This window comes from Ambystoma mexicanum, chromosome 8, assembly GCF_040938575.1.
Source record: "Ambystoma mexicanum isolate Mex_15411 chromosome 8, UKY_AmexF1_1, whole genome shotgun sequence".
Classification (NCBI taxonomy): Eukaryota; Metazoa; Chordata; class Amphibia; order Caudata; family Ambystomatidae; genus Ambystoma; species Ambystoma mexicanum.
This window is the reverse complement of record NC_090929.1, coordinates 256,061,493-256,086,199: the sequence shown is the minus strand read 5'-3', so window position 1 is coordinate 256,086,199 and position 24,707 is coordinate 256,061,493.

Genomic DNA, 24,707 nt, shown 5'->3' with positions numbered 1-24,707 from the left:
TCCTGGTGGCTGAAGCCCCTCCGGGCCTGGCCCAACTCTGGAGCGATCCTGGAATCGCCACAACCTGTATTTGTGAGAGCCTCCCTTTGCACAGAGCGACCACATTCGCCCCTACTCAACACCCTCTGCCACTTTGGTCTACACAATCCAAAATGCCTGGACTGAGCTTGATATAATCGTATCAATGTTCAACACCCAGTCTGTCTCTGTCAACCCATCAAGAACTGAATCCAGGTACTGTTGACCCCACAATGCTCTGTTTGTCCACTTGGACCCTAGAGACTGGTTAGGTCATTATTGCACCTGTTTCAACAAACAACATGTCCATTATGTGGCTAGTAACTTACCTACCACCCCTAGAACTAGGATCAGAGTGATACTTTCCTCAGCCTGTTGCATCTTCTCTGTTCTTTCTTTGGTGTGGGATTTTGTACAGAATTTCTACTCACTCTAGTGCAGAAGATGTGTTTATTTAAGGTGTATATACTATGTATAGAACCTTGTTTGCACATTCCCTTTATTTTGGACTGTGTTACTGTGTTTTTCCTGTGACTAATGGTTCACCTTGACACCCCTCTTAAGAGCAAAGCCTTCCCTCGGCAAGTGTATCCACATAAAGACAAGGATGCATATCTCTTAACTGTCCTTTTTTACCTTTAAGATTGTATTGGGGTTTCGTTTGTAGATGTGTGAGAGCTGAGTGTGTCATTTTAACCCTATTCACCCATATACTACTGTGGAGCAGAGTCCAATTTGTTGCACAATGTGAGTAGCATAACAACATCTGAAGACAGAGCAGATTCTGCGAGCAGTTCATAACATGACCTTAAATGATCTTATCATATTTCACATATTCCTTTAATCTATTATAGTTTTGTTTGAAGGCACAGTCTGTTGAATGACAGCTTGAACACACAATTGGGTGAGGATTTATTGTAACATTGCTGATGCCTTAATAGATTGAATAACCATTTGGTGGCAGGTTTTGGTAAGTGTCTTGTACAAGAAGAAGGTTGGAGTGTTCGGAACTGTGAGGGTAGAGGCTATATGCAGACAACCATGGCTGGTACAACAGGACTGTGGGTCCTGCTGGGCCATAGCCACTCCCAGCAAAAAGCCCTTCATGTGATGGAGGGAAGCAGGTAAATGTAAACTCCCCTGGAAGGTAGAGAGAAGTAGAAAGGGACCCTCAGTATGGAGCAAGGTTATAAGGCAATGAACCAGTTGAAAGGAATTTCAATGACTCATTCAGCAAATCAGGATACTGAACTATAGCTTTACATACCAGATGGTCACACAGCAGAGTTGCACTGTGGCACTGTCGATCGGCCTCACCACTTTGTCTTTCATCACCTCTGCTGAAGATTAATCTGTATTTAGGACAGGGGCCCTGCTCATCATAGTTGCTGCATCCCCTGACACTGCTGCAGAGATGCCTAGTTTTGCTATGCGACCCCCAGTGGTAATCATCAGAGCAGTTGTCAGTATTCAACCCTTTAATAAGATGTGTCTGAGTGTCACTAGTAGTGCATTGGGAAGGTTTTGGCTGCTTGTAACCTATGGAAGCTTGAAGCAGGCAAGTGGCATATACTCTTTCTCTGGGTCCCCATCAATATGCCTTCCATTGAAAGGAGTATTCTACTTAAATCTATACATTTTAGAGTCTCAAATTTGATTAACTGAATATTCCTCATGTTTTTCTACATTAATGGACAGCGGGATCTCTTTCAGATGTTTCCTGGGTGAAGGCTTCAAATGTGAAGCATGGAATACTGGGTGTACACTCCAGGCAGCAAATTAGCATGATGCTTGTGGAATGTGTTTATGGATCGGCAAGGGCCAACAAATCTATCAGGTACTGTACAACAGGAACTTAGTATGAGAAAATCTGCAGCTGATAAGCATTCCAATCTGATAATTGATATATGGGTGTGCTGTGTTATTTTATTGTCTAACTGTTCTTTTATATACGTTTCAGCTTTATAAACTGCATGGCAACTTCTCTGTGTTTTTCTTTAGCATGTTGCTATTGTGCAGAGGTACATTTACCAAGGTTGCGAAATTGAAAAAAGTGAAGTTGAAAAGCTTGTTAACAAAAACATAGAGTGTTGCTCATTGTCTTATTATTTGAGTCATTCAATGTAATTTCACCCTGCTCAATTCGGGTTGCCCAGTGAGGTTGTCTTAATAGGTTTTGGGATAGCAAAGATGGTGGATTTTCCAAGGTGCTTTGTACTCTTTCAGGCTCCTTGTCTGACTGTGGATGGGGCTCATATAATTTGCGTTGTTGACACACAGTTATTTATATGCAACAATTTGGTGGTGAATTTGGTATCCCTTTTGTTTACAAGATGTGTATGTAACCAATGCAATCTGAAAATGTTTTGAAGAAACATGTTAACTAGCTCCTTTGCAACTGGAAGGACTTTAGAAGAAATTAAACATGCAATCCTACTTAAAGAGTCCACTATGGAGAGAAGGGACGTGTATACTTGTCAAAAGGGTGAGTCATTTACCATGTCCATAGATAGGAGTTGCCAGGATTGGTCATGTGGGTAAAGGTCTTACATTTAATTATGCTTTGTTATGTTCTTCACTCATTTCTACAAATACAGAACATTCATTTATAGTTTTGTTCTGTGTATTTCTGAAATGTGGCAAGTAGGTAATGGGGCCCATTTATGGCAATCTAACGTTTTCATAGGTGGGCATGTGACCTTTGTGTCTTTAGTTCTGCCCCCTTTTGATACCGTTTTGATATCAATTAAATATACATTTAATATCCACACAATTTCAAAATGTGATATCGTTTTATATATAGTGTGATATAGTTTTGATAGGTGGGCATGTGACCTTTGTGTCTTTAGTTCTGCCCCCTTTTGATACAGTTTTTATATCAATTTAATATACATTTAATATCCACACAATTTCAGAATGTTGTGATATTGATTTTATTTGAAATGTATATTTGATATCAAGTGGGTTATAATTTATAGCAGTTTTGCTATACATTGTACATACACATTATGTAAACATGGGTGCAGCATTATATGGTGTTGCTAGGTTGACTATGGAGGGCGAAGTGAGCTTTGAAGTCAGGGACAGTGAACTTAAAGTTTTGTGTTATGCTGCAGAAATGACGTCAGAGAGGGGTTTGGCCTTTAAAATGATAGGAAGTGGAAAATGATATAACAACATGTTGATATCTTTTTATATAAAATGTGTATACAATTTCACATACAATGTATATAAAAATGTATAGAAACATGTATATACACATTCATATTTTTATTATACAACATATTTAACAATTAATATAAAAAAATCATATTTTCTTATATAGAATTAATATAATATGTGTTTGTAAAGTTGGCCCCAAGAAAATTTTGATATCAACGTTGCATATCAATTTTGATATAAAATGTATATCAATGTTATATGAACTGGACATAAAGTCTATATATAGTATAGATGAGGTCATAGCATTTCAGATGATCGACGGGGTCTAAATAAAAAATAACCCTTGAGAGTTAGCTTCATTGCCTTGTAACACTGCTGTAGATTTTATATAGACTGGCAGCACAAAATACAAATGTGAGAGTGCAGATTATGTGGCACAAAGCCCATACAAAAGTCAAACTAAAGTTTGACAATGCATGTTTCTTTTAAATAATGAAACTGGTTTGTTTATAACTAATGTGTCCTCACCAGAGTTATACAAAAGTCTAAAGTTTTGCTATGGCGAAATATAGATGGCAAAGCACAAAGTGTCTCCACCAGAGTTATCAAAATGTTTGCTGATCTGGACAGCACAGTTTCCTTAGAATTGGTGATGTTTAAAAGGGCTGCAGGGGCATGCAGAGAGAGATGATGATGCTAGTCAGCTGTGAATCAGGAACGCTTTAGAGAGGGATTTTATCTGCCAAAGCCAAGACTTTTACATGTTCTCCCAGTGCAGCAGAAAAGACAGGTGATAGGTCAGATAAGGCCTGATATGGCCTGATGAGTTGGACGAAGCATATATAGAGGGGTCCTGCAGTACAAAATATTGTTTTCTATGACTGGTCAGAGGTGTCTAGGTAATTTTAGTTTTGTTGTAAAAGTCTATTTTTTACAAAGTAAGCACAAATATATGAATGTGTTTGTGGATAAGGGATTTTGCACAGGGATGGGCTATATGTTTTTAAAAAATACAGCAATGTGGGGGTGCTGATATCAAAGCAGCACGTGACCAAATGTTGGCTTTAATGTTTTAAAAGCAGAGTTTGGAAGCCAGGCAGCAAGAACATCACTTTGGAGTTTCGAGAGATCCCCTGCGGTATGGATAATTGGGTTGTACTGCCGCCAGCTTTGCGTGGTGGCCTGTTATCTGAGAGCCTGGGCCAGTGGCCCGCTTGGAAATATTTTAGTCTCTTTTAGGCAGATTATTGAAATTACTTTTCAATTGTAAAAAGGCAGGCATTTCATGAAAAGCCTACAGTTTAAAAAATGTACAGTTATTTGTGGGCATTCACTGTTGATGGATTGACTAAAACCTTTGTTTAAAATGTTTTTTAGACATGTGTGCTGATGTGTTTCACCAATATTGCACACTTTTTGAGGCAGGCTAGCTAAATATATGAAGCGTTTTAAAGGCACTCAAAGGGGCTACATGTGTGTTCTGAATTTACATGTTTGCTGGGATAATGTGTAGAGGTGTTTGTAAATGTTTATGAAGCGTCACAAAGCCAATCAGCAAATAAATATTAAAGCTTGGGAAGTATGAGGTCAACATTATAGAGGCGGGAAAATGCATACCTAATGCCCCAGTATAATTAAGTAGGTCTATACTGCTCTAAGTATACAAAATGGGATGATGCATTTAAGCAATGCTGCAAATGAAGGCTTTTCAAGTTTATAACCTTACATCCAGCAGAGTCATCAATGAAATGTTTTGATGTCATCTTTGATGTCTTGGGTGTTAGTCTTAGCAGTGCACGGTGGTGGTGAGAGAAATGGTTGCTTAGCTCACCATAACTAGCAAATTCAAGGGTTTTTTAATTTTTAATTTTAAGTATAACATCCCTTAACTACGTTTTTTCATTGAATTTCTTCGATTTTTGTTAGTGCATCTAATCCATAAAGCCCCTTTAACAACAATTTCTCAGTGAATATCATAGGTTTTTATTAGTGCAACTTAATCATAAAATTCCTTTAACAAAGGTTGTTCAATGAATTTTATGGGTTTTTACCAAAGCATCCTAATTTGCTATAACTTCCTAATATAATAACTACCCCCAATAAAAAAGCATTTTCTGCCAATGTAAACAGTTTCAACTTAAAACTGTGGTTTTACCCACCTCTTAGCAACATTTTTAACACATTTGTACACTTTTTGCAATGTTTTCCACTGTTTTTGTGTTCGCCGATGTCTGCGAATGTCCGCACTTCCTGAATAAGTTCATGCTTCGCGAACACTTCAGAACTGTATTTTCAGCTAATTTGAGAAGTTTTAAAGTGAAAGTGTATGCTGACTGAGAAAAGTGCTTTCCACTGGGAATAACGTTCGTTTTTACTTTGTTTAACTGACCTGCACTGCGAGCTGTGACGGGGTTCTTGCAGGTGCAAGCATCCAGGAGGCTGCGCTGAGGAGGCGGGGCTTGCGCACACCACGTGACCCATCACGTGATCCATCCCAGCCTCAAAAAGCACTGCCATCCGCCCGAGCGGCGTGCATGCTGACTGAGAAAAGTGCTTTCCACTGGGAATAACGTTTGTTTTTACTTTGTTTAACTGACCTGCACTGCAAGCTGTGACTGGGCTCTTGCAGGTGCAAGCATCCAGGACACTGCGCTGAGGAGGCGGGGCTTGCCCACACCACGTGACCCATCACGTGATCCATCGCAGCCTCAAAAAGCACTGCCATCCACCCGAGCGGTGTGCATGCTGACTGAGAAAAGTGCTTTCCACTGGGAATAACGTTCGTTTTTACTTTGTTTAACTGACCTGCACTGCGCGCTGTGACGGGGCTCTTGCAGGTGCAAGCATCCAGGACGCTGCGCTGAGGAGGCGGGGCTTGCCCACACCACGTGACCCATCACGTGATCCATCCCAGCCTTAAAAAGCACTGCCATCCGCCCGAGCGGCGTGTATGCTGACTGAGAAAAGTGCTTTCCACTGGGAATAATGTTCGTTTTTACTTTGTTTAACTGACCTGCACTGCGCGCTGTGACGGGGCTCTTGCAGGTGCAAGCATCCAGGACGCTGCACTGAGGAGGCGGGGCTTGCCCACACCACGTGACCCATCACGTGATCCATCCCAGCCTCAAAAAGCACTGTCATCCATCCTTGCGGCGCTAAACCCGTCGGAGACAAGCCCACTGGCTGTTGTGCGGCTGTTTGGCGCTGGTGGCGATTAAGGCATTGGGAACTGCGGAACTCCTGTAGAAGCCGGTGTTGAGTCGAATGAAGTCCAAGAAGTCTAAGGAGGCCACTCACGTTTACGCGGCAATGAAAGTCGTTCTTGCCGCCAAAACTCGTGCACAACAGCGTTTGGAGGCAGGGGCGCCTCTGACACCTGCGTCCACGGTGTGCGTATCGCCTCCCATCCACGACTGCTCCGCCGGCTTGGACTGTGTTCTTACTATTGAGCCGGCACCTCCTCAAGACTTTGCCGAGTCACGGATGAGTCCCAAGTAAGTGTTATGAACGTTTGTGACTTAATACCAAGAGTTGCATCTAGTTGTAGGAAGGCTGGTATGGAGGGTTCTTCTGGCAACAATGATGGCAATGATGGCAACAGTGTTGGAAACGCCCCCTCAAAACTCCTCACACCGACTCGTTCCCCCCAGTCCATTTCGGCTGTAAGTAAGGTTGCGCCTATGGGCTGTGCACTGACTAGATTGGCCGCTTCAGTGGGGTGTGAGAATCACACGAGCGACGTTGTGGCCGTCCTCAGTAACAGTACCGTAACGCCACTGAGAGATTCCAGGCAAGGCGCCACGGAAAGTACTGTTCCCGTTGCTGAATCTCTCTCTGCTATAGTGATTGACACGAGTCAAACGTGTCCCGTGCCCTGTCACCTGGACTCTTCTCCCTCAGTGACTGTTTGTAATGGCATTATTTGCACGTTTAAAAACATTGCCTCAAGTTCATCTCCCGGCAGAGACTTCCCTCATGGGCGTTTTTTCAGTGCAATATCTACAATGGGTTCCGTAAGTGAAGCCACACTTTTAGACTTTCATTGCGCCTCTGCTTGTGGCTCCACTGTGAAGATGATGATGTAGTCTTCAAATGCACTGAGACCTTGAGCTAGATCAGCAAACAAATCTAGCGGTCGACTCCTGTACGCCCCTGCCAATGGACCCCGTACCCCCCGGGTCAATGTTGCTGCAGTTGATTTGGCCCGCAGAAACTCACTTGAGGTTGTGAACAAACTACTGGCCGACCTCACTCGCATGAATAAACAAAGAACACGGAAATGCGACATAGGTTCAACAACGGACAGTATATTGACTGTAGATCCACTGCCCAGAGCATTCCCCGTTGAAAAGGCGTCTTCGTTTACATTTGTACCACAGAAACTGGACAGTGCCCGCTGTCTCGTTAAACGTCGAAGAATGGATGAAAGCATTTCACCTAGTCTTAGATGCTGCCAAAACAAAAAAGCAAAAAGCTTGCACCAGAATGATCAAGTAAATGCATCTAACTCAATGCAAGTACTGCAACGTGAAAAAAGTGAGAGTGAAATATTTGTGTGAACAAACGAAGAAGAGCCACAGTTGGTATCCTCTGATTCCTTCCTCATGGAACGACCTTTTCCTAAGATCAGACGACGGGTTTCTCGTAAAAAAAGATGTGTGCGTTGTGGTGAGACTGAGCATGCTGCTCCAAGAATTGCTCAATCTCCTCAAGACTTACAGGCGCTAATTATGTCTTCCATGTGTATGTCCATTGCACCATTCCTTAAAATGTATGAGCATCTCAATGATAACTTGAAAGAAATGGCCTCGGCTATACACATATTGACAACAAATATCGGCAAAATCGAGCAAGAGTCTCTTTGTGGTAAGATAGTTCTGCAAGAGCTAAATAAGAAGACTGACAACACTTTCACAGCTTTGTTGGACAATGTAAAGAACGCCAACATTGACAAAAAACTGCTGGCTGAGGTTGCCAAATAAGCTTTGAACATATTCCAAAAAGATACCACACTGAACAGCCCTTTAATTGCTTCTAAGTGTTGGAAGTGTAGCCCAGCCGAGTTCGAGTCCAGATCACAATATTGCTTCTAATATCCCGCAACTTGTGGGACCTTTGCAATTAGCAAAAAAAAACTTGGATCCCACGGAATGCACACTTGGCCCACAGCCATTAGCAGCGGCTCCACTGATACAGACTGGGTCGGCTGCTCCAATCGGCAGTGTGAAGCCCAGTCCGACTGTTATTATCCCGTAAATGGATCCTGACTGCACAGCTGAAAGTGGTGTTGCGAAAGCTGTAATAGAGGCTCAAGATGCATCGAATCCAGCTCTGCTAAACCCTCAAATACCGTCAACTTCTACAAGCACGCCTTGCCAGGAGATGGGGCCAGCATCTCCACCTAAAGTGTTGTTGGATGCCCCCGAACCTCCGGCTGTGATATATGGCATCTTTAAGAACCCGTCTGAAGTACTTAAAACTATTTAAAAGTACTGAACACGCTGCAAGTGGCCCTAGAAAGAAAACGAAAAATTTACCAGCATGGAAAGCATAGAGAGCTGCCACAAACTCACAAAACTTTCTACGCAACCTGAAAACTGTGAATGTCACAGTAACCGTTCTGCTTTCAAAAAGTAAACCAACTGAAAATAATCAGTCGGCGAAAGTCTCCAAGGAGTTACCGATAGACTTAGAAGACTCCCACACGTGCATTAGCGACGTCTCTGACTCGCTGATGAATGTATCAACCTACGTGGATGTGGAGATGCCCTGTAACGCCACCGACACTTCCACATCGATAGTGCCTGGCTCAGTGGCATAAGCGTCAGTGGCTGTTGAGGTTTCCCCTGTGAATCCCTCTGAACCTAACACAGCGGTCTCGACACTGCAAAGACGGCCCTCGCCGGAAAGTTGCCTCCGTCTATAGTGCTAGCTGTAGCGGTGCCTGACACATCTGTAGAGAAATTGCTGAGTCAAGTCCCATCAGCGTTTAAGTCATTGAATAACCAACAACCGGCTGTCACCTCGGTCCCGGACAGTGTCATGAAACCGATCATCCCTGCAGTGTGTCCAACCCTGGCAGGACCCAAGCATGCCATTGGAAAAAAAAGTCCGATGAGAGTTTGCCAACTGATCGAACCTCAGTGTGTCCGTACTACTGGAAATGAGGACAACTGCCCTAAATTCTTAACTCTGGCAGACAAATGTAAATTGTTGGAAGCAAAATTTAACATCTCCCGTGATGCACAAGGCCCCAGTAAACCTGTATCCAAACAGGACAGCAAGATGTTACCGGCTGAGCCAAGTGTCTGTGTGATTCCTTCCCTAGAAAATCCCTCTGGGGTTAACAACCCTGAAAGTCTGGTGCCTGCCTGGTCCCTTAATCCTGAAGAGTATCGGAACAGACAAGGCCCTCCTAAAAGAAATGTTCAATCTGGAGAGAAAAAGATGGGACCTTCAATGAGTAATTCCCAGCAAGGATTACATCACCTCTTATTAGAACGTATTGTATCCTCAGACGACTTAATCTTAAATCGCCACAATGTAATCTGACTATGTCACATGATACCAAGTCTGAGATCAATCACCTCCGAGGGCCGTACAATTGTCGAATTTTTCAATGAAAAAAAAAATGATGCTGTAATCCTACATCTGCAGTCAAAACTGATTGCTGACGCTCTATTAGACGCAGGTCCTGTGCTGATGTCATTAGGGTTTGACATATTAAGGGTTGACCCTAGTGCGCGGCCGCCGATCACAAAAGAAGAGAACAACTCTACAATTGAGCCAGAGACAACCTGCGAACGACAACAAAAGCAAGAATCGAGGCCAACAGCCCCAATAACAAAGGCTCCAATTATGGATCTTCCCTGAACTGAGGATTCGACTGAGGACTGTGTGGTGTTGCCTCTTGAGGATAAACCAATAAGGATCACAATTAAGGGAAACCAGAGTCTACTAATGACAAATGTCTCACCTGCTGCTAATCCCACACACAGTGTGTCCGACTGGTCCTGGCTTGCAGTCACCTTAAATAAAGTATCAAACATCTAGGACGTGGAGCCAAGAAGCATCAGCACATTGGCATCTTGGAACACTCGAGGGTTCCATCACCTGTTCAATATTCCTTGGGCAAAAAACTTGGATCTTATTTGTCTACAAGGGACATGGTTAAGCGAAACACCGTTACTTGAAGGATTTGAAATTGCCTTCAATCCAGCGATACGCCAACCAAAGGGTAGACCTATGGCTGGTCTATTGACGGCTGTCAGAAAGGCCTCGGGGCTTAGGATAGTTGAATCAGCCAACGTGTCACCTTACATTCAGCTAACTACAATATGTGGACCTCTTCGAGTGAATTGCAAGACTCTCAAATTATGCATTATTAATGTCTATTGGAACCATCAAGCAAAAGAAGCCAACGAGTTTGCAGATACAGTATTAACAACGATTGACGGACTTCTTGAAATGCCGCAGCCGCCCGACTTGATCCTATGTGGCGACTTAAATCTCATATGCCTAAACTAGAAAAGACATCTAGCGCCCAAAGCATCCCGATGGTGCATAGAAATGAAAGCTCGAGGAATGCACATGCTAAATGGAAACACGGTGGGAGACATTCCAGATAAGCCCACCTGGAGAAGGCTACAGCAAACCTCAATCCTAGACTATATATTCGTCAGTGAAAACATTCACAGGAGATTTCTTCAGTTAGATGTACTTGAAATGTCGCATAGTGATCACGAAATGGTACAGCTTACGCTTGAAAATTCGAACAAAAATGCAAGCGTTTGCTGGCCTCATGTCATCGGCACTGGGTCCAGTAGGATCCGCTTAAATCTCCTGGACACGGAAGTGGAGGAGATAACATACAACTTCGTGAGAGACACAAAAGACCTCGAATATCAACAGCTGTTGTCAAACTTCGCTGAACATAAACACATCTTACGCCACTGTGAACTAAGACCAAAACATAAATTCGATGTCTATGTTTTGCAACAGAAAAGACTCATGAGACAAGAAATAAGGAAGCTTAAGGGGCCCATGAATGACAACATAAAACAAAAAATAAGGAAACTTAAACAAAATTACAAGAATTGGCTCAAGTCTCATGCAGCAATAATGTTACAAAACAATGCCGAGAATATGTTACTCAAAATGGAGGGAAAGAAATCGGCTCAATTTTGGAAACTGATCAATAGTAATCTAGCGCCTCAAAATGCCATCCAGGCCATTGCAGTGACTGAAGATGCATGGGTAGAGCATTACTCCGTCCTGTTCACCAAAGGAGTCCCACTGATAAATTGTGCTCCGCCAATTTCAACAGAGTGGGATCTGGAGTTTGAGAGAACAGATATCCTCTTGATAATTAAAAGTGTACATGAATCTAGAGCCCCAGGGCTTGACGGCCTAACAAACTATACGCTCAAATGCAATCCGCAGCTATGGGCAGACATCTGTGTTACTTTATTCAAGCGGATTGTCTTGGCTCGTGCAACCCCCAAGTCTTGGAAGAGTGCAGTTGTGGTGCCAATATTCAAGAAAGGGGATTGCACAAACCCGAAAAATCACAGACCCATAGCGCTCCTCGATGTTCTGGGGAAAGTATACGCTACACTGCTTCAACGGAAACTTCTAAAATGGGCCAAAGACTCTAACCACATAGACCCCAGGCAAGCAGGCTTTGTGAAGGGGGTCGGTTGCGGTTTAAATCTACTTATATTGAACATCTTGAAGATGGAGACCCTCAGACTCAACACCAAGCTGTACCTAGCGATGATAGATCTTTCGCAAGCATTTGACAGCATAAATAGGGAGTTGATGTGGGAAAAACTAGCCAAATGGAACTGCCCGTTGAGTCTTGTTAGTGCAATCCGCGAACTGCACACGGAAACTTCCATCAGGATTTGGCTTGACATGTCTGGTACGCTATATGCCAAAATAAATACACATAAAGGCGTAAAGCAGGGATGTCCTTTGGCTGCTACTATCTTTAACTTATTCATATCAGACATCCAAGAGATATTCTTTGGCGCAAATACGTTCCCCCCTAAAATACATGGTGCACCTATTTATTATCTGGTATACGCCGCCAACCTTGTATTGATAGATCAGACCCCAGTTGGGTTGCAACGTAAAATGACTTTACTAGATGCATATAGAACATCAAATGGTCTGTCTATCAACACCCAAAAAAGCAAAATTTTGATCTTGGGAAATCTACAAGGTTTGTGTGGCAGGGGTAAGAAACCATCCTGCTACATTGCTAACGATAAGATCCAGCTCGTTAAATATTCGACATATCTGGGTATGCAAATTAGCGCGAGTCGAAACGATGCTCCTTGGGCTGAAGTAGCTAAAAATAAGTGTCGTCAGTTGGCTTTCCTGATCAACAACAAATACGGAAAATGTTCACTAAAACCAATTATCCTGTTTTACAAGCAGAAAGTGGTGCCCATGTTGATATATGGAGGGGAAAACGCTTTTGGGGCTTCCTATGATCTCTGGAATACTTTAGAAAACATCTTCTGGTCACGTGTGCTAAAACTGCCAAAGAGTACCTCAACTATCTGTATACGATATGAAGTGGGGTTGATTTAGATGCATGCTAGGGTTACATGGAATCTCCTAAATCTATATCGTAAAACAATAATGATGGAGCCGGCTCCCCAATTTGGCATCCTGCACAGGCCCGTCCTGGAAAAAGCAAATACCATTTTTGCAAAATGGAACCGGCTGTCGCAAGACTTGCTTGAAGAATACAACATCACTTGTGCTCTGCTGGTAGACAATCCAGAGGCTGAAAAAAAAAGCTGTGGAAACTGGATTGGATCCAAACTTGTAACCAAAGAGCGCGTTCTTCATCAATGGCTGAGGTACCAGGTGAGGCCAAAGCATACGACCATCGTGCAAACTACCTAATACGCCTCCCGAATCAACATGCAAGAGCGCTGCATATGCGCTTCAGATTGAATGTGTTCCCGACACGAGATCGTATTGGAAAGAGGTCAAAACAAGCTACCTTTAATTTCAATTGCCGATTCTGTAATGATGCCAAGGAAACCTTGAAACATCTGACTATGTCTTGCCAGTCTTTGGAGCAGCAAAGGGGTCGTTGCTTTGCCCCTGTGACTAACCTCTATCGCACAAGGAGCACTGATGAGTGGTGGCAAGTTCTCTGTTAAGGACTTAACAGAGCAGCTCTATTTGCCCTAATTAACTTTCTACAATTTTTAAAAACTTGGCTAGAACTAGAGTCATAGTCAAGTATGGCACGAGACGTAAGGAAGCCTGACTGACTTTCTCTGATACCATTTACTATTGAGGAGCGTGGAATGGAGGAGAGGAGAACTTCCATGAGAAGAACCTACATGAGAGAGACGCATGTGTTGGCTTGTATATATATATATATATATTTTCTCTTTTAAAGGTTGAACAAACCAATAAAAAAAATAAAAAATATTTTTAAAAAAAGTTTACCCTTGCACAGCTCCTAGAATTTTTCTTCTCCATATGAAATTACGGAGAACACACTTCCTTCAAAGAATATTAGCAAAACTACTATTTGTCGTCAAAATGTCATCAGCTATTTCCATCCCTTCTCCCCAGGAGCCATCACCACCACCATAAATAAACTATCACATCATATCAAATCACCACCTCCAGCTGGAGGGCCTACGCAATGGGAAAATAATCAAGAGGACCAGGTATATGAAGTAAAGGAGATGGTTACCTCTAGCACCCAGAAACAATTCTGGGTGAGGCAGTTCTTTACCACAGTTGGGAGAGTACCAAAGGTTAAGGCTACCAAGGTGAAATGCACTGAGTGCAGTGTTGTACTCAGTCGCGCGCAACCTGGCAGGTTCTCCTACAGGACCAACTCCATGGACCGCCACACTAAGTCCAACCACCGGGATGCTCTGAGAAAGGCTGTTCCTTTCTCAAGAAGTAGTACGTTGTCTTCCTCCACCCCATCTTCCTCAACCAATACTATCACCACATGGGCTATTCCTGTGGGCACACAATCCCACCAGCTACCTTGCAAGCCATAAAAGAAGCTGTTGATCCATATCTTTCCAAAACAACACTGCTGTGTATATACACTGCAACACACCACTCTGCAGAGGGGAGCAATTTCAAAGTACTTTTAAGGGTGTAATCAAGGAGGATGAGAAACACTGCCCACAACCTTAAAATTAATGCACACCCAACATCTTCCCCTGTCCAGGAACCACCTTTCACAGTTCACAAATAGAATTAAAAAAAGTTTAAAAAAAAATAAGCTTATAGAGTCCAACTACTTTAAATGTTTCAATAAAGTAATTTCACTCAATAAGATTCTCCAACATTTCTATTGGCATTTTGTACTATGCTAATGGAAGTAATGGAGAATTGTATAGTAGAGAAAAACAAAAAGCACAGAAACAATTTTCTGTCCCAAATACTGTTCTCTAGCATACAACAAGGACCATAATCAGTGGACCTTTATAACAATCCACAGTCTCTGCAGTCCACTTTCCAGACCAGGCATCATCGAAATATACGGATAGCACATGCACACCATCGCACAAGACAGCGTTTCTACCCTTTTCATTTTTAAGTTTGCAAAACTCCCTCATTACCTGCTTTCGAACAGTCACAAATCCATCCACCAATCACTTCCAAAAACTCTACATGTAACCCTATGAACATATTAAACTTCCACACACCAACTGCCACTTAACAATGTTCTACAAAATTGTTCCATCTGAATTTCCTTTTCTTATAGAAACCAATTCTACACAGTACTGCTATAAATGCTCATATGCATTGTGCAGTAGAGGGGAGTAGGGATGAGCAAGTACTCATGGAAGTCCAAGATGGAAGAGCCAATGGGTGCCAATGTGGGAGGCCCCTATGGAACTGCTTTGCCAGAAGAGTCCCAAGGGTGGAGTGCTAAGCCTCCAGACAGTTCACCTACAAGGGCAGTGTTGAAGGGGGGATGAAACGGTGAAGGAACTGGTCTCAACTAGGTATAGTGCCTTGAACCTATACCAGTGTTAGTAACAGTTGGATAAGTAGCAGAGAAATGAGAAAAGGAAAGACAAAGAGAGAAGCAGAGTTTTGAAAAGTTTCCGGAACTTAAGAAAGTCCAGATCAAAGTCTAAAATGGACAGGAACACTGTTCCAAAGAAAGGTAGCAGCTAAACAGAGTAATCAACCTCCCGTCTCTGTCTAGAGAAGCATTTCACAAACAGACAATTGGACTTAAACAAGCAGAAGGCTCTAGCAGGACAGTATTCAGGGACAGAAATGTTGAGACAGCATGGTCGCAGAAAGTCTTGTGGATGATTCAGAGGGTCTTCAATGTTATCCTTACAGCCATCAGAAGCCAGTGTAGAAATTGCAGGGCTGATGAGATATGATCCCTAGCCTTCAGGCCAAGCATAACTCTTGCAGCCATATTCTAGATTAGCTAAAGTGTCCATACAGAGAAAAAGGGGAGGTTGACAAAGAATCTGTTACAGTAGTGTAGCATACAGAAGACCAATGGCCTCATTACGACCCTGGCAGAACGGGTTAAAAGGCGCCGTAAAAGGTGACGCGCCGTTCAACCCGTTCTGCCACATTACGAGGTCCCCTCGCGGGACAAGTTAAGCACGCCTGGGAAAACCAGGCGTGCTTCACGGGTCCCGCGAGGGGAAGAGGGAGCAGACAACAGGCCATCTCGTTATGACCTGTTGTTTGCTCCCTCTCCCATTCCCATTCAGCCCTATGGGGGCTGAATGGGAATGGGGAAGCACCGTGTTCGGGTCCTTGAGGGAGGAATTACGGGGCCATCCGAACTCGGAATGGCCCGGTAAGTCCTCATTCCGAGGACCCAGACACGGATGCAATTTCGGAGGCAGCCATGCCGCCAATAGCGGCATGGCTACCGGCCGAACTCGTAATGAGGGCCCAAGTCTCTCAAAACATTCAACTTGTTAGGGAATGTAAAGAAACTTAGAATTCCTGCAAAGAGGTGAAGCTCAAAATTGACCTTCTTCAAAAGCTCCAACATGTGAGGAGTCAAGGAAAGATAGCAGTCAAAGATAACCCAAAAGTGTTTGGCCTCACAGAACAGTGAGATTATAGAGCCCAAGGACAGCAGCCAAAAAGTAGGAAGGAAACAGGGCACAAAAGTCCCAATAAAAACAATATCTGTCTTACTGGAATTCACACAGAGATTGTTAGCCACTCACCATGACTGGATAGGGATAGAAAATCAGGGATCAGAGAGGCAGATAACAAAGCCGTAGGGGATAGTTTCAAGCAAAGTTGTGTATCATCACCATAAAAAGATACATTAGATGAGAAGAAGAACATGAGGTGAGGCAGAGGGACAACATACATATTAAAGAGCCACACAGATAGGAAAGAACCCTGTGAGATGGTACAGGTAGAAAGTGAAGTGATGCAGGACAAAGGGCCCAGTTGTAGCTGGAAAGGGCAGTTAGTCAAGAAAGAGGTCAGACAGCCCACTGGCAAGTCTGTGATCACAAAGGTATCATTGAGGTATTCAATAAAAATAGAATAGTTCACAGTGTCAAAGGCGAAGAACAGATCAATAAGCACTATCCTCAGTTGTACTGCAATCAAAAATACCATCTACACTTCAATTAAATAATGACACCATATTACAAAAACGGTATACTCCCCTTATACTACCTATAATAACTATACACATATTACTTGTGTGCATGTGGCCAGTGGCCAGGTTCTTGAGGGCACAGCCTGCGGGCATGCCCCCTAGAATCTGGCCACTGGCCACAACCACCACAGTTCAAATAAACCATATAACAGGTATGTACAATACACCTTGGAGTAACAAAACTCACCCAGATTCCCCAATCGCCCCCAGTCCCAATAACTTCCATGGACACAAAAATTAAAGGCACACACTCCCTCACCTACACAGATTTTTAACCTATACAATTATCTCTGTATTATCTTTTTTCCACTCCTCTACCCTTTCCAAGCCCTCTTTCATCCACAAAATAACGCCAAATATATCTTCCAGACTTCTTTTCTTCATGCCCCAATAAGTCAATCAAAGTAGGCATTTGTCCTTGCCGAGAGCCAAGGCGACTGTGCATGCACTGAAGTTATATCACTATTTTGTATACTTACATTTAGAAACTTTGGAAATATAAAACATAACACAAATGTGCAAAAGCATGCCTTCCGGTCCTTGTAATAATCCTCGCGCAACCCCACTCCAACATTTCAAGCTGTATCCGCTTTCAGAATATTTTTTCCCATTCAAACATAGGGCTGTGGGCATGCTGCATGCCCCAGTAAGCAAATCAGAGTACACATCTGTACTTGCTTAGTGCCAGGCCCATGGTCAAGGCATGATGTGACGCCCTTGCTGATGCTCCTCGCAAATGTTTGCTGCAATCATATGCAGCACTTCTGCCTGTTTCTGCAAGCCAACATTTTTTTCACATTGCAATTTATCCCGATTCAAAACAACTTTAAGACATAGCCGTCCATGGTGTCCATGCCCACTTTAACTCTGTTGCCAGTCACTCCTGGTCAAAGCCAGTTGCCAGATTGTCGACGTCATTGCCTTTGGCCACAACTCAGACTACCTGCCCACTGCCAAGGTCCGCAGGCTATACCTCAGTCAACAAAGGTATATCACTATTTTTTGTACCTACATTCTAACACTTTTCAAAAAATAAAACACAGACACATTTGCAAAACTACGCTCTCAGGTCCTTGCCAATACTCCTTGCACAAGTTTGCTACAAACCCGTCCATGTTTTATTTTTTAAAAAGTGTCAAAATGTGCATGCATAAAATAGTCATATAAGTTAGCCCCAATTAACAAAATCCATTCAGACTTTAACAAATATTCAAGGTTGTTTTTATAATGTTTCTGAAAACGTTTGTGCAGATTGGTCAAATGGCACCAAATTGTTAAGCCATCTAAAAATGTTAACCCCATCCTCTAATGTTGGCCCCTCTTAACAAAATCCCACAAAACTTTGCAAACAAGTTAAATATGTGTCTAAAAACATTCTGCAACAATTTGTGCAGATTCTTCAAATGGCATCAATTTTCTAAGCTTTTTTTCAAATATTTTGGGACACCCACTCTAATTTCACTCCTTCTTGGTACAATAGCACCAAACTTTACAGAACACTTTGGGGTCAGGTCCAAAACGATGTTGTAATATTTAATGAAGTTTCATTGAGTGGCTCCAAAGTTACAAGCTATCCAAAAACGTTGTTTTTTTACCAACCCTGCAATGTAAACATATGTATACATGCCCCCGGACATCTGAGATGTCCACGGACATTGCAGGGCTGCCCCTTATTGCTGACCTGTTCGCGGACATTGGAGAGGGCAAAACACCACATTTTTGGGCTTTTTATACTCACATCCCACTGTATCCTCATCACCCCTCACCACCCCAAAGATTGTTTCATTAGTTTAACAAGTGCAGTGTTGTGTTTTTTTTTATGTTTTCACCGCGCAATCTGCTGACACCGGCGTATGTCCGCAAATTCAACATGGCGGCCATTTTTATAAACTATGATGCACCTCACGTTTTTTATTGACCAATCAGCGGGTGCATCCCTGGACATCACGCCGTCCTCTGGACCAATCAGAGGCCCGTCCACAGACCAAACTGTGAAGTGAGTCTGCAGACCGAACACAGATAACACAATTTAATTTTTACCTACTTTTTGGACATTTTTATTAAAAAAAAAAAAAAACGACTGGGCGGATGTACAAAAGCACGCTTTTGGGATCAAGTCGCCGGACCTGCTGCACATTTGGTCAAAACGCATCCAGCTATTTTGGCTGTAGGCGTGAGCAAATTTTTTTCCATTGTGTCTATGGGGAAAAACACACATTTTGGGAACCCCTATAACTTTGACCCCCCTGCATGAAACCTCACCAAACTTCAGAGAATCATAATGACAGGGCCAAGCAAAGTTTTGTGAGGATTCATCCAGAGCGAGGGAGCGGGGGGGGGTCAACATTTATGCCACCCAAAAAGTGCTCTTCCTATGGGTTCAGCAACTTTACCATCACTACAGGGCCATTACCGCAGGCCCTGCAATATCTTCATAACATACTAGTTGTGTCTTGAAATATGATAAGCATTCTTATTTAAACATATCATAATTGCCAACATTTTACTCTGTTTTAATAGGTGACAAGTAGAATATGTTGACCATCTATCGAGAGAAACAAGAGCAAATGTGCTTTCCTTTTATGGTATATTGATGGACAAATGCAGGCAACATCATTATTGAATGGATAAACGTTCCTGTCAATCTCTGCTGCAATATGCTATTGTATTAGATGGCACACATGCTAGACACTCCTCTTCAGCAGTGTATTTAGCCCAGACTCGCCTCTGTGTTGGTCCTGCTGGCTAGTGGCTTCCCCGACATTCTTAATCCACAATGCTGCATTAGTGTTGCTTCCTTTTATATTAGCATAGCTGTACCAATGCCATGCAGGCTGACTAAAGCACTGTGTGTGCATGGCCAGCATGAGCGCCCATCATTTTCACCTACCAAGTCATTTTTACTTACGAAAATGGATAACTATCAATGCTCTGCCTGCCTGAGACATCATGTTTATAAATGACAATCAGCCGGCCTAGAATACATAGACCCTGGTCAGTGCTCTGAGCTATTGGTTTTTTTGGGACTACGGCTGACTGACAGTTACAATAAGAAAATTGCAAAAACACTATATCCTAATCAAACAGAGTGTGTGAAAATAAGTGCCAGCCCTCAGAAATAAGTGTCAGGACGGAACCCTGGCAAACACTGCCCCAAATTAAGTACTTGGTGCAATGTTGTCATGATTGACTGCAGTCATGATGCAACAGTGAAAGAAATCAGGATAATCTGAAGCACGTTCATATTGGGTATGCTGCCTTTGAAACCAGTCTCATATAAGAATTGATTTCCACAAATCTCTGATTGCTGCTGGGCGTGCTGTGTCTCCTGTGACAGTCGATTACCGATAGTGAATTTCATATGGACCAGCACTCATTATTAAACATCACTTCGTCCCCTGGATCACATGTGCCTTATCAGACTACATTTCCACTATATTCCATACCCAGAGTCAGGGGCGTTGCTAGGGGGGGCTAAGGGGGCTATAGCCCCTGATCTTTTGGTTGTAGCCCCTGATAGAATCTCAGGAGCTACAGCCAAAAGACTAGCTAGCCCCCAGTCCCGACAGTTCCGACATCAGTGTAGCCCCGGGTCTTTTCCAGACCTAGCAACTCCCCTGCCCAGAGTTTTGCCAAGTGATAGCAGAACAAAACATCCCGATACATCCATGCACGTGAAAACCTGGCGAATACACATGCTGCTTCATGGAACTGCAAAAACCATCTAGTACACAACATACAGTGACGCTGGTGTGTGATGCTATTCTCACGTAAGCCTAGTGTCTTCTCAGTGCAAGAGAAGATTGCCAAATAAACTCCCCACTGGAAATGATGAACACCAAATGCATCCAGGTGGTATATGCTATTGTGGCGTTAAACCCCTGTTCCAAAGGCTGGAATGGGGGTTTATGGCCCAGTAGCCCAAGCTAGTGGCCTGAGTGAATAAAAAAAAAAGGATTTTTATTCTTTGAACGGGACGCCTCGTGCGTCCCGTTCAATTCATGAAAATCCTTGCACAGATTGCTGCCATGGAAAGGGAAAGCGAGGCTCTGTACGGAGTCCCTCTTCACTTTCCATGGCAGCCTGAAGGAGGGAAGGAGTGGATGCAGCGGCCTCACTCGCAGCAACCAAAATAAGGTAAGTGGGGGGGAGGGAAACAAAAACACTGGGAGGGGATTCGGGGGAAGATGACGGCAGGGTAGCCAGCCATTAGGTGGCTTGGAACATGGGTGTGTACCAGCGGTTCAAGCCCGGGCTCCTAGCCATCTGATTGGCTTGGTCACCTGCCCAGGTGGTAATGGAGTATAACGTCTGGGCAAAGAGCTGGATGTTTTCAACCACCTGTAAAGTTCTCATCACGTACCGCAAGGGATGCTAACTAAAAAACGGCATTGGATAAATCATGTTTGGAGATGGGTGTTGAATACAATTGACAGTCTGCCAATAATTTATGCTTTTTCATGGTATTTCGTCAAATACACTATACAAGTATATTGCATAAACAAAACCTCACACGGGAAATTATTTGGTCTGAACATTCATTTTCCCTCGCAAAGAATCCGCTTTCAGAGGCCCAGTGTAGGGCTTGTTTGTGTGGTTTACTGCAGAAGAATACATTGGAGAATGATTGAGGAGAAGGTTTTGCAGATTTAATGAATAGGTCGTCCAGCTGATGTATTTCTGTGAAGACATGTACATACACGTGTGGCTCCTCTTTCCTTTAAAAAAAAATAATAAAAAAAACATTCTTTGGGAAGGAAAGAAACAATGTATGTCCAATGGATCATTTTGATCCGGAGATTCCTGATGATCAAACACTTCCTCGAAAAAAAAAATGTCTGACTGGCTCTGCAATGGCTCGCTTTTTCCTTTCGGGGTGTATGAGCACACAGTCAATCTTCTTGAAGATAGAAAACAACACCTCACTGTCGATTTCTAAGATGCTGGTCTGAATCACAGGACTTTACTGGCACTTGTGGAGAGAAAACATCACCAAAATCCTGGTACTATGAACGTCTCCTGAGCTCTCATAGATTTGGGATGTACATAATCTCTCTTCCCTTCTTCAGTGGACGCCAGTACCGGATTAAACCCTGTGGAGGCCCCTTCACAATCGAACTTTTGGGGGCTCCCTCTCAAATGATCTCCTAATACATTAAAACGGGTGCATGCACATGAGCACATAGGGCCTAAGTGCTCAAGTGCACATGCCCTTCTTTGCAGCATCCATTTACATGTACGCGCAATTGCAAGATTAGATTCGCACATGCGCGCACTCTCTGGTCCAACAATACCCTTGTTCTAGGAAATGACAGTGCACTATATTATACCTCTCATATCAGCTGCCCACTGGTGGGGTGGTCCATTACATGCACACCCCGCAATGTAACCATGCAGGCATATTTCAGTGACACAATGTGTGCAAAAGCATACTATAGTCGTCTTCTCCATCTACCGGCCGGATTCCCCACCTGCCAAGGCCATCAACAGAGGCCCCTATGTGCTCAAGTGCATGCACACTTCTTTGTAGTGTCCATTTACATGCAGGTGACGTCTGCTTGCAAGATTCACACATGCGCACACTCCACTCTGGTCCAACAATACCTCTTTCCAGAAAACGACGGTGCACTGTTGTTACCTTTAATATCACCTGCACTATGTGGGGGTGTCCCTTACACACACACCCCAGTCACACCCCAGTCAGGGACGTCATCTCACCAAAATGCCAGGAGTAGCGGAAGTGACATCAACGACCCTTGACCACTGACAATGTCACAGGAAGTGACGTCATTTGACCCCACCCCGAAGTGATATTGTGGTTAGCGATGGAACACGACCTTTCACCCGTTGACAAAACAGGAAGTGACATCATTAAGATCAGTGTGAATAGGCCCATATTGCCAAATTACTGTGAATGCAAGCAGACGTCCATGACCAAATGATAATGATGTGTTATTATGTAGCACTTACGCTTAATCACTTTATATAGAAAAAAATATACACCCAATATAACCCAACCTGTGTTTGTACTCATTTATCGCCCTCAGAAGGATGAAATGCTGAGTTAAGGCGTTTAAGAACAGACTAAATCAGTGACTCACCACCTGAAGTGTGCCTGAAATAAACCTTTAATGAGTCTAGCAGTTATTGTATAGAATTCCAGAAACACACATTATTTGGTATTCCTATTCTTTCTTGTTTAGGGTCAGTGTTTAAAGTGTTAGACTTGTGGTACTCCTGTTAACATTTTTCTTCCTATCTTTAAGTGGCCTGAACAAGAAAGCCAGCCACTCCAGAGGTAAAGCACCACATTGTGCTGGCCACAGCCCAGGAGCTTGCATTAAAAAAAAAAACCTCTGCGACCTCTGGCGACCCCTAAAGGACGTCCGTGACCCCAGTGCAATATGCCCATATGGGTGCATTTCACTGACTTGATGTGCAAACGCCTACTATAGTACCAGGGGTTGTAATTCGGTTCTGGGTCTGGACTGGCTCCTTCAAGTTATAGGTGACTTTTCCTGCAGAGATGTTCTCACAGTTCCTCTTTCTCCCGCCCAAACTATTCCCTCCACTCATTCCACTCTCTTGCCAGGTCTCCTCTTAGCTCTCTGTGCTGTCTCCTCTGCAGCCTTTGCACCCAGTCGGTCCTCACATTCTCAGCTCACTTTTCCTTGTCCTTTGTGGACCTCTAATGACGGCTTACCAGTCCTTCTGCTGTTGGTGGTGCTCCTGGGCCTGTGCGCCTGTGCGCACCAGCCAGGGTGTGTCTTAGACTCACTGAGTCTGAACTTGGGCCCTGGCTAGCATGCATGGACACAAGTAGACACTGAAACAAACTGAAAATGATGCAAGTTGGACTTGGCAGGGACTGGGAGTGCTCACACACACACGGATGTGGAAAGACAGAGACCAATATGATTTTCAAAAATAAAATGCTAACGCAGCACAGGTTGCAAATTAAATTCAAAATGATCCAATTCAAATCAAAATTAAATACAAAATCCAATAAAGCACTGCCGGGCGCAGCCCCTTTAAAGGAGTGGGGCCGATAGGCGTGTGCCTACTTGTCCTAATGGGTAACCAGGCACTGGTGGCCTCAGTATATCAGATTTGTGATTTGGGGCAAAGTGAAACCAATAAGACACAAAATCACTAGGAGGAAATGCCCTTATACTTGGATAGCTGACAGCGTGATGGCATAGAACATCTTACATGGCCAACCAGAAGAAACACCTGTCCATCTCCCATGTTGATAAACTTCTCATCCCTAGCCTTTCCTCTCTACTGATCTAAGAAATAACTATCCTAAGAGTAGGGGCTAAATTACACACGGGTGTCCATTCAAGTTCCCACCCTTTCAAGATGATATTCAGGGCTCCCTTGTTGGAGCTGTGGGCACTCCTTTTATTCTAATGCACTTCCGGTGTATGTCTATGATAGCAGAAGCTTGTCACTCTTCACATTATAATGACAATTATCCAGTGTCTCTTCTTAGGCAGTCCCAAGTCTAGGGCTCAAAACTGGGTCCCCCAAATGACCTGGCCTGGGAGCATAACTAGAAGGGTAACGCCTGGAAGGAGGCTGCTTTCCACAGAAGGGACCTCTCTCATGCTTCTATTTCTCTTGCTCATATTTCGTTGGAACCAGAGATGGTTGCCTAAACTGCACTAAGGAAAACGTATATTGTGCCCCAGAATATATGTACCACAACGTACATGATTTCCAACTACTCTGTACCCCTGCAGCCAGCAAAGGAGCCTTAGTGCAAGGACCTGCACTGCTGATGTTGGAGCCAGCGCCTGCATGCTCTTGTGGGCCACGGCCATCCCTTAGCTCGTGGCATCATCAGTGGAAGACC